Source organism: Ornithorhynchus anatinus, chromosome 8 (assembly GCF_004115215.2).
Source record: "Ornithorhynchus anatinus isolate Pmale09 chromosome 8, mOrnAna1.pri.v4, whole genome shotgun sequence".
NCBI classification, from domain to species: Eukaryota; Metazoa; Chordata; class Mammalia; order Monotremata; family Ornithorhynchidae; genus Ornithorhynchus; species Ornithorhynchus anatinus.
Window position 1 is genome coordinate 52,186,898 of NC_041735.1, and position 12,058 is coordinate 52,198,955.

Below are 12,058 nucleotides of genomic sequence, written 5' to 3' on the forward strand. Positions count from 1 at the left end.
ATCAAAAAATTTCACAAATTTTCTCTGTTGCAAAAGTGTCAAAAAACCTGACTTGCAGCTGAGATCCCAGATTACATGTGAAAATACTTTCTAAATTTAAATTATGTGATAGTTATTGCTTAAATTCTCATTTTGTAGCAATACCTTACAAAACTGACACTGCTTAATAAAAATGTTGGACAGAAAATTGACATGTACAAATTATGAGGACAAGACTAAAGGAGGAGAAAGTCCAGGCACATATATGTTTATAAGAACCTAGAGAGGGAGTCTCAAGACCACTAGAAATTTCCTTTTTAGGAGGCATGACAGGTAAATAGATTCTTGTTCTAGGAGATGTAGATTAAAATGCAGATTACAAATCACCTTCTCTCCCCAGGAAAGGTGCCCATTATTACCCAGATCTGGTGCCCTTTGTACAGCAGGGAGGCAAGCACCAATTTTTCCATAAGCAGACCTCCAGATTGGCGCCTGACTACTGAGTGCTGAAGTGGTGGATGGCCCCACTAAAGTAATGGGATCATTCTCCTTGAACAAAAATTTTGGACCGACCAGGAATTGAAGAGGCAGAGATGAAAACAGCAGATAGAGGTTAAATCCATACATGGTCAGGAGTAATAGCAGCTAATTTATAATAGTAATAATAACAAGAACTAGGTTTGTTATAAAGTGCTTATTCTGTGTCCAGAAGCCTTAGAGGAGAGCAGTTTTAGTTCTGGTCCTTCACCAGTGTCATGCTGGCTCAGTGAAATGGCTCATTCAGCCCGATATTCTACCTGTGATAGAGACTCAAAAGAATATTTGCACAGTAGTGTGATGGTTGTCCTCATCCCCATCCATGTGGTTAGAGATGCACCAATTAGCAACGCTAATTTTTCTCTCCAATAATCCATTTTAGATACTCTATCCATGACTTTGTGTAAACCTGCCATGAGCAATTACTCAGGGAATGTTTCTGTCATCCAGGACTACGGTTTATGATTGGATCGGTGACTTCTAACCATATTTGCTGTGTGTCTTGACCCCATGGCCCAGTCTCGTGGTGAACATTATTTAAACTCGCCTTTTCAACCCCAAATTATATTCTTGAGCAGTGACCCAGTTGTTCAGGCAGACACACCCAGAATCCACCCACAGCATGTTCATCTCAAGTCTTTTTTTGAACCTGGAAAGATGTTAGCACTTTTCCTCTTGGGAGGAAGGAAGAAGAGCTCACCTCTGCTCCCTTACAGATTTCCCATCTTACATCAGTCTGGCAAATCTAGCAAGAGCACTGATATTGGTCTCGATTGTGTGAGGGGGTGTTGGGAGAAAGGTGATCTCTAAGGAACCTGACTAAATTATAATATTTGACCCAGTGATCTGTATCTAGAGGAATGGGTCCTGATTAACAGATTAGTTAAACTCTTGAAAATTCCAAAAGAAAATAAGCATTCTGCATTTTGAATGCTTCGGAAACCACATTATAGTAAAATATAAACAACCAAAATGTGTCAGGCAGGCCTACATTTGCCAATCTTTCATGTTCTAGTTAAAAATATACAGTTAAGGAGAAAATGATTCCATTTTTTACTATACATTCCTGGCTTTTTTGACATTTTTCAAAATCTTTTGCCCAAGATAGAGTTGCCTCTGGGTTATAATAATAATAATAATAATGTTGGTATTTGTTAAGCGCTTACTATGTGCAGAGCACTGTTCTAAGCGCTGGGGTAGACACAGGGGAATCAGGTTGTCCCACGTGGGGCTCACAGTCTTAATCCTCATTTTACAGATGAGGGAACTGAGGCACAGAGAAGTTAAGTGACTTGCCCACAGTCACATAGCTGACAAGTGGCAGAGCTGGGATTTGAACTCATGAGCCCTGACTCCAAAGCCCGTGCTCTTTCCACTGCGCCACGCTGCTTCTAGGCACGAAGCACATACCCAGATAGTATCACGGTATCACGGCTACACAATGTTATCCGTCCCAGAGTGGGAGGCAAATAATAGCAAATTCAAGGACCTGAGGAATGCAACTTCATTCCAGGGGCTTGGACTCCTTACTGCTCTGGCCTCTTCTACCCATCAGAGGTGGCCCCATCTGGGACAAGTGGTGATATAGTGCTAGCACTGGACTTTGACAGGTGAGAGGAGAGTCCATGCTGACCCCAGCCCCAGGACTTTCTCTAACCAGGGCCCACCTCCTCCCTTGGTTTCAGGGCAGGGCAGCATTGCTTCCTGGCAAGGGATCAGGAGGATTAAGTCTATAGGGACAATGATAGTTTGGAATCAGTGGCATGACTATTCATTTATTCAATCATATTTATTGAGCACTTACTACATTAAGGGCATTGTACTAAGCGCTTGGGAGAATACAATACAACAACAGACACATTCCCTGCCTACAACAAGTTCAGCTGCTGACTTTGGACTTCAGCTCTGGAATCCACTGGCCTGCAATCAGTGCTGTTTAATGAGTGTTGACCAGGTCCAGAGCACTGTACTGAGCACTTGGGAGAGTACAATAGAATTCATAGATGTGATCCCTGTCTACAAGGAGCTTTCAATTTAGTGGAGGATCTTAAAATCAATCCACTGCGGGGGGGCTTACCCCATTCTCCCTAGCTTGAGGGTCATTAAAATATGTGAAATGATAAGTGTGTGCATAGATTATAGAATCTGTTACTGCAGCACAGCTGGGCCTCAAATCAGTTTTTAAATCAAATTTTTCTCATACAATATGATCAAGTTTTAGATTACAATTAATGACAAAAATAAAGAGTTGAAAAATCCAGCAATTATTTTTTGATGAAGAAGCTGAGCCACTGCCCATTAGTTGGTGTTTTCTGAGTTGAGACTTTTTTGTTTTTTAATTGTATTTGTTAAGCACTTACTATGTGCCAGGCAATGTATTAAGTGTTAAGGTAGATACAAGCTAATCAGGTTGTACACAGTCCATTTTCCACATGGGGCTTACAATCTTAGTCCCCATTTTACAGATTAGGTAACTGAGCCACTAAGAAGTTAAGTGACTTGCCCAAGGTCACACAACAGACAAGAGGCAGAGCTGAGATTAGAACCCAGGTCTTTTGGACTCCCAGGCCTGGGGTCTATCCACTAGGCTAGCACCTTCTTTCTCAAATTTGTCTCTCTAAAAAAAAAAACAGCGCTGAACTATTGGTCTTTTTAGGCCACCTTTTCCCAGGTAATATAGATGCCAGAGTAGTCACTTCATTTTTATTCAGGCTGAAACTCTAATCCAAGTTCTCTAATGGTAAAGTACTATATTTGCAGTATTGTCCATGGAAAAGTTCAAAAATAGAATTGTCTTTAAGACTTATGGGTGAAGGGATTGTAATTCCATATTTTGTCTACTACAGTGTATCTGAGTTTGGGGAATTTTTGCCCCTTCTGCATGGTTATTTCCCTAAATCTATTTTTCAAATAGTGGCATCAAATTTTTATTTTTCAAAAACGAGTTTTGGTTTTTATATGCACTACATGGTGTTGACAGAGCACAGGCCAGGGAGTCAGAAGTCATGGGTTCTAATCCCGCCTCCAACACTTGTCTGCTGTGTGACCTTGGGCAAATCACTCCATTTCTCGGTGCCTCAGTTAGCTCATCTATAAAATGTGGATTGAGACTGTATGCTCCACGTGGGACAAGGACTGTTTCCAACCCGATTTGCTTGTATCCACCCCAGTTCTTAGTACAGTACCTGGTACTTAGTAAGCTCATAACAAATACCACAATTATTATTATTACTCCATTAGTTCTAGCAATACCTTTTGAGGGATATAGGACAGGACCTAAAACTGACCTACTGGATGACGGACCTCAGGATGCAGAAAAGATATATGGCTTGTCCACAGTTAAACGTGAACTTACACTGCCGATTTTTGGCCAATCACCAGCTCTTTGATCTTAGCTTATAGTTGAGCCCTCTGCCTAATTTGTTGCTTGGTACTCATTCAAAACAAATAACAGATTTAGAGGGTGGGGGAAGGATGTTTGAAAATTGACTAATTATATTGGAATGGCTAAAATAAATATGTGCTACTTTTTTGGATCATTGATCTTCCTTATTGACATCTCGAAATCATTCCTGCGGCTGCTTACATTTCATGGACCAGCATATGACTCACTTTATTCCTGTCATTCATATTTAATGGGCCACACTACCTTGTTACCCATTTAAATCATGATATTGAATCCTACGCATACCACCTGTTGTCAGTTATCTTTCCTGTAATCTGTCATCTATTTACAAGACTTAAAGAGACTTAAGGCTCTCTAAGCCTATGAAAGCTATGGACTTCATTTTATTGCCATTCACAGCTTCTTCTCCTCTCCTCTCTCCCCACCACCAACCAAACCATCCTAGCTCTCTGCCTAGAAATTAAGTAATATTGTTCCTCATGGTCCTAGTGAGCAGTTCAATAAGGCCAGTGAACTGGATTACTGGACTCCAGCTCCCAATTTCCAGTCTCCCCAGAGCACCCCCCTGGCCACAACTCCAGTTCCAGAAGCATGTGGGCTGGTGACTTCAGGTGCAGCTCATTGATTTCTCCTCTGCTCCTCCTCCCCAACTCCACCCCAGGTTCCCAGTCCCCTACATTCTAGTCACTAGTACTCATCTCTGAGTTTCAGCAACTACAGAACAAGAAGACGACCTTCTCAACCCTCTGAGATAGTGCAGGTGGGGAAGTTTGATGACTCCTGTCTTAGGGGGACCTTTCCCCCATCATGTTCTAATTAGCTATGAAATCCCTATTATAGAAGTCACTGGTCACTGCCACAATAATAATAATAATGATAGCATTTGTTAAGCACTTACTATGTGCCAGGCACTGTACTAAGCACTGGGTTGGATACAAGCAAATTGGGTTGGACATAGTCCCTGTCTCACATGGGGCTCACAGTCTCAATCCCCATTTTACTGATGAGGAAACTGAGGCCCAGAGAAGTGAAGTAACCTGTCCACAGTCCCACAGCAGACAAGTGGCAGAGCAGGGATTAGAATCCATGACCTTCTGACTCGTAGGCCCATGCTCTATCAGTTACGCCATGTCTTCTGAATAGCTGCCTCTTCAGACTATGGCAACATCCCAGATCATTCAGACCTTTGGTTGAGGTGTGGGAACAGTCCCCTCCAAAGGTGGAGATGCTCCTCAAAATACATGACCTCATTGTACCCACCAGGTCCCACGTGACACTCTATAACATGGATAACCAAATCTGGAAATCCATGGGCTCATGGGCAATGCTACTTACAGCATCTGCCTGCACTAGAGAAGCAGCGTGGCTCAGTGGGAAGAGCACGGGCTTTCGAGTCAGAGATCATGGGTTCGAATCCCAGCGCTGCCACTTGGCAGCTGTGTGACTTTGGGCCAGTCACTTCACTTCTCAGTGTCTCAGTTACCTCATCTGTCAAATGGGGATTAAGACTGTGAGCCCCACGTGGGACAACCTGATTCCCTTGTGTCTACCCCAGCGCTTAGAACAGTGCTCTGCACATAGTAAGTGCTTAACAAATACTAACATTAATCATTAGCCCTTTAAACGTCTCCATAGTACCAGGCTAGGAGAATGCCCACAGTTCACCCCTCAGATGCAAATTCTCATGAAAAGCTAACAAAAATGGTGAAGCAAATTCATTCTGTTTCTCCTCGGCTACCACTCATTTCTCTTGGGTTTACACAAAGTTCTTTGAGTCCTGCTGTACCTCTAGGCTTATGCAGAGAGGGAAGAGTAATTGAAGGTTTGTTATGGGCAGGGAGTATGTCTTCCAACTCTGTTGTATATTAATAATAATAATAATGTTGGTATTTGTTAAGCGCTTACTATGTGCAGAGCACTGTTCTAAGTGCTGGGGTAGATACAGGGTAATCAGGTTGTCCCATGTGAGGCTCACAGTCTTCATCCCCATTTTACAGATGAGGTAAATGAGGCAGAGAGAAGTTAAGTGACATGCCCATAGTCACACAGCTGACAAGTGGCGGAGCCGGGATTCGAACCCATGACATCTGACTCCCAAGCCCGTGCTCTTTCCACTGACCCACGCTGCTTCTATTATTATTATATTGCTCTCCCAAGCGCTTAGTACAGTGCTCTGCACATAGTAAATTCTCAATAAACATCATTGACTGAAGCTCAATATCAGGTAAAAACCTCGACAACATTTAAGAGAAATAAGAGAAAGAGAAATACTCTTGACCTAATTGTTCTGGGATATTTTGTAACTCACTAAAGTCACATTCACACAGCTCAAGTGATTTGCCTATTTATGGCAATGATAATTGCTTCCCTTATCACAACCTCAACATGAGTACTGAAATAAATGGGATTTAAATATAAAGAAGCATTCTATTTACAAAGCAGTTAGATGATTTAATTAGTATTTACCTTATTTTGCAGCAGTCTTAAGTTTTACCTGCTACTGTATATGTGTTTTTAAAAAAGAGTAGAGGGCAAATCTTCAAGAGGAACCCTTAAAATTATTAGTATTCTTGATTACACTCCATTGCCATATGAAAATGTGCAGCTGGATCATGTCTGAGAATTCTCTCACTCTGGTTGACTCTGGAAAGGGACCACTACAAAAGCATGAAATGTAGTTTGGGTCCCAGAGTTTGAATATGTTGCTGTAAAGATGAAGTATGGAAGTAGTAATTTTTACACTTCCGCATTAAAAAAATAATATTCTGTCAACAGGAAACCGCTGAAAATTAAAGGGCAGTGCCAAGAAATAAGTTTTGTGGGGAGTTTGTTCTTTTTTATTTCCCAAAAAACTTTTCTCGTGCTGAGATCAACCCAGAGCGTTAGAAACAGATACGCAAATAATTTGTTCTGAAACAGTCCCTGGCACCCACTAACCCACGCTCAGCCGCAACCAGTCTTTTGGCTGCTGGAAGCCTTTAACAGAGTCTCCCTGCTGAGGACAGGCTAAAAAAGTCTCACTGAACATTTTCATTTAGACTTCCTTTCAGCTGAGCAAAAATGATCAACCTTATGTCCATTCTTCCCAAGGATTTCACAGTTTCATGAAACTAACAAGAGATCCTTAGAGAAGTAATTAGAATTTCTTCATTATTCTTAACTCTATATAATTACTACTCAAAACTGTACAGACGGATACTTCGCTTTTCTAACTCCAGCTCTCACAACACACAGAAGTTCCACTGTTACTTGCCACAGTAAACAAGCAGTCTATAGATTTGTTACTGCTTCATTTTTTAACATTTAGTAAGCATCCATGAGGACTGCTTGCTAGCCCCAGCATCTAGAAGGCATAGTTCTTGCCCTCAAGAAGGCTATAATCCAAAGGAGACAGGATTATCTGATTATCTGATTATCTTCTATCTACTTAGTAGAGTGCTTAAGTACTTAATACAGTGCTTTGCACATAGTAAGCGGTCAATAAATATGATTAAATGAATCCTTGACACTTAAGTAAGCACATAAATACCACAATTATTATTATTGCCTGCTACTCATGTAAGAAAGAGCTCACTTTTTCCTTCCTTCCCTTTCCCAATTCTTCAGCCTTTCTGGTTAGGGATTAGGGATAAGAAGAAGGGGTGAGAGGAGAGAACAGATTAGACTGTAAACCCGCAAAGGGCAGGGACTGTATCTGTTACCGATTTGTACATTCCAAGCGCTTAGTACTGTGCTCTGCACATAGTAAGCACTCCATATATACTACTGAATGAATGAACAGAAACCACAAGGGGAGGGCAAGATGAACAGGGTTGCACTGAAAGTTCAAGTGGAGAAAGGAGAAGAATGGAAGAAGAAAAAGAAGAGATATGCAAAAGGCAGTGAATAAGCCCAAGAGAGGTGGAGAAATGGAGGTAAGGAAGGAAGGATTTGGATTAAAAAGAAAGATTCCTTCTGCCACATCATTTGCTGATTGCTTTTTCTGCCCCAGTCCTAGCACACCGGTGCTTGAAGGGTGTGATTCCCCACTTTCCAGTAAGGCCACTCTGCAACTTCAAGTGCCCACCATATGCCCACTACTGAGGCTGCTGGGTCCACCTGACATATAATGGGTATTTCTTCCAGCATTCCCTGTAGCAAAAGCCAGGGACCACAGTACATTAGCCTGCTTTTTCCCCGGAGCTGAATGGGATGATGCTGTGAGTTGAGAACCTGAGTGAGAAACGAAAGAAAACCCAAACAGTGCTTTCTAATTTTTCAACACAATAAGCAGCCTTGTAGATTGGTTTAAATACCTTATAGCCTGACACAATTTTTGCCATCTATTGAAAGACTTAACCAGCGTAGAGATACTGCAATTCATGATATTAGCCTGAAGAAGTGGAATTCTAGTGCTTAGGTTTTTCCTGTCTGTTTTTAGCAGCACTTCTAACTTGGGGTCTGATTTCTTTGAAGCCTGGGCTCATATCTACGTTCTGTCCTACTTTACCAGTTATCTTCATCACCAAAATATATACTGAGCATACATTTTATGCAATGCATTATACTAGCCAATGAGGGGAATTGCAAGAGGAATATAAGGCAGAGCCTCTGTCATCAGGGAGCTTATAAGTCTAATGGGCTAGGAGAGAGATCGGCAAATGTAAAACCCAAAATAAATTTACAGATAGATTCATTCATGCTAAAGAAAATATAATTATGGTTACAAAGAAGTTTGAGGAGAAGCCACAAATGAGATAGCTTGAATCTGTTCATTTCCTACCTCTACTCAGGTGTCCTTAAAGTCAAACTGTTTCACAAAGGAAACTGCAGTAGAGAATGTACTAAGCAGGAGAGAGGTCAAGAAGAGTTAAAAACAGAGGAGAGACCATTGAATCATTGGAGACCAGCTTTATTGAAGGCACATCTCCTCCAAGTGGCCTTTCCTTATTAGGCTCTCATTTCCTCTTCTCCCACTCCCTTCTGCGTCACTCTTGCTCTTGAATTTGCACACTTTATTACTCCCTCAGCTCTACTGCACTTATGTAAATCTCAATAATTTGTTTATTTATATTAATGTCTCTCTTCCTTTCTAGACTGCAAGGTAGTTGTGGACAGGGAGCACGTCTACCAACTCTGTTATATTATACTCTCCCAAGTGCTAAGTACAGTGCTCTGCACACAGTAAGTGCTCAATAAACATAATTGATTGATTGGAGACTTCTGTGAAATCCATCTCAGGGGAGGAAATCCAAAGATTTCTAGAGATCAGGCTTTGCTGATCAAATGGAACAGTAATAATGCTTATTTCTTAGCCTTTGTCTCACAAAACCAGAATGACTTCACGCACTGATTTAGGCCTGTTTGAGTTCTGTAAATTCTCCTGACACATTTGGGAAAGAATCAGTGTCGGCAAAACTTTTGGAGATATACGTGACCCGGCTATGAACCTGAATTTTCATAACAGCCACTTGGTAACTTTAAGTGCTACAACCCCAAGATTCCTTGCCCTGCATTTCTACAGGGGCCGACAAAATTGTGGGCTCTCTGCTTTACTGTTCTCTCTTGCCTGTTTAATTGTTGCCAGCCTTTCTGCTCTCCTCAAGAATAGCTTTAGAAACCATGCCAGCTGAACCAGCTTAACATTCAGGGACATTTGCCCTAAATGGTGCCAAATCCACTCCGGCCCCTGACATGAAATTATGCTTTGATAATTTTCCACTGGGTGTATCAAAACAATGTCAGGGCTGTTGCTTTGCCTCCTTCCCCCCATCACTAAACACAGAATAAAAAACATTCACTAACCCTAAAACCTATCATATATTTCTTCCCATGCTATTGTTTCTTCTTAACATCCCTAGAGGAGATGCAGAGCCCAATTCTCAGTGCCAGCACACTGCTGAAAGAGATTGATATGGTTGTGGTCTGAATTTTAAACTTAGCACTTCCAACAACTGACTGAGCTCTCTATAACTTTCAGGTAAATTGTGTCTGTCTCTGTCTCTGTCTCTGTCTCTCTCTCTTCTTTCCCTTCCCCACCCACCTCCCCCTATGCCACTGGGAGTCAGCATAAACTCTCACAACAGTCCCGTCCCTCCCCCACCTGCCCTGCTTTTTTCCCTCTAATTTGTGCCTCCGCAAAGCTTTGCTTCCCCATTTCAAAGCACATGAGAGCTCAAGTGTTCCAACCGGCAGTTGTTTTCTTTGACAGGGTTCCAGATTGATGTTTCCTGACTAGTTGTTTATAGTGGGACACACAAACAGCAGCTTGATTCCCCTCATTCTTTCATATGCAGCAAGTTTCCCCATGTTTCAGTGGCCGTGTAATCTTGCATAACCTAACTCCCAAAACACCTCCTGCTAGAAGACTGGAAAATTTTTATTGTCGTGTTGAGATTATAGTTGAGCTCCATTCTGACTTCTGTACAGAAGGGAGGATGGGTTGTCTTCAGTCTGCAATGGGAGGGCTTGAAAGGTATACAGAGATCTAGTAAATGAAGGTGAAAGGAATGAATCCCATCAGAAGTGCAGGCATAAATTTGAGGTGTGGTGGGAGCAAGAAAATGACCCCCCCAAATCTAGGCAGTTCTGCCATCTCTGTGGTCACCTCTGTTCCCTTCCCCAGCCCTTGCTGTTCCTCAGGGAAGCCTGTTGGGAAGGAGCAGAAGGAGACAGAAGGCTGCTGCTGCCCAAGAAATGATTCCCCACGTGAAGCACTTTGAGGATCAGGTAGAGGGAAAAAAGATGATGCTCTCCTACTACAACCTAGCCTGCACATTTTGCTCCTTTAATGCTAACCTTCTCCCTGTTCCTCCATCTCATCTATCTCACTGTTGACCTCTTGCCTACATCCTTCCTCTGGCCTGCCAACATCTTCCCTCCTCATATCCGACAGACGATTTCTCTCCCCCGCTTCAAAGCCTTATTGAAGGCACATCTCCAAGAGGCCTTCCCTGACTAAGTTCTCCCTTCCTCTTCTCCTACTCCCTTCTGTGTTGCCCTGGATTGCTCCCCTTATTCATCCCCTCGGAGCCCCATAGCATTTGTGTACTGGGTGGGCCTGTTATACTGCTTCACTGTACTCTCCCAAGCACTTCGTACAGTGCTCTGCACACAGTTAGCACTCAGTAAATAGGATTGACTGACTAACTGACTAAATTTCCCCTCCTCTGATTATGAGGTTGTACTGTTGTATCCTGAAAGTGTAGACAACGTCCTCTCCTCGACCCCCAGAAATCTGGTCTCATCCACCTTCGCCTTCATTCCATGGAAATGGTCCTCTCTAAGTTCACTAGATTGTTCCTGTCAAATCCAATGGTTTAACTTTGAACCAAGCCTAAAAGAAGCTTTTCTTGAGGTGAGAGTGTAAATTACTTCTTTCCTTCACCCCAGATGAGCACACCCCCTAGGCTTCTTCACTTTCAGGCTTTGAATGGGAGAAGAGGAGAGTTATACTGGCCGAAAGACATTTTCAGACAGAGGATCTTGGAATGCCAGAGGCAGGAAAAACTGGAAATTTCAGGACAATGCTTGTTCCCGAGAGATTTCCGGCTGTACTGTTAAATGTTTAAAAAATGGATCCTTCTTCTAAAAGTAGAACACAATAACCTTGCCTTTGAGAGGTGGGTCCGCAGTCTCGGACGTCATGGGTTTGAACCATTCCAAAGGGAAGGAAGGGAGAGAGGAAGGGAGGAAGGGAGGAAATGCAGGCAGAAGGCCAGCAGAAGAAAAGTCAATGAAAAGCAAATATCATCAGCATTCAAACCAGCAAGAACTACCAACTCTATTATTGTTACTCTCCCAAGTGCTTACTATGGTGCTCTGCACACATTAAGCATTCAATAAACTGATTAATTGATTATAGCCATTCACAATAGTCAGAAAATATCCTGGTAACTAGATATGTTTCTATAACATTCCCCAGCAAGTTGATCTTCTGGCAATTATAGAAAGATGTTAAATCAATCAATGACATTTATTGAGCAACTAGTACGTGCAGGGCACTGTCCTAAGCACTTGGGAGAGTACAATAGAATTAGCAGACCCATTCCCTGCCCACAATGAGCTTACAGTCTAGAGGGGGAAATGGGTACCCGATTTTGGATGAGAAATAAAATGAAAGCCCTAACCTATTTAGGCTCATTAGACCTAATCACA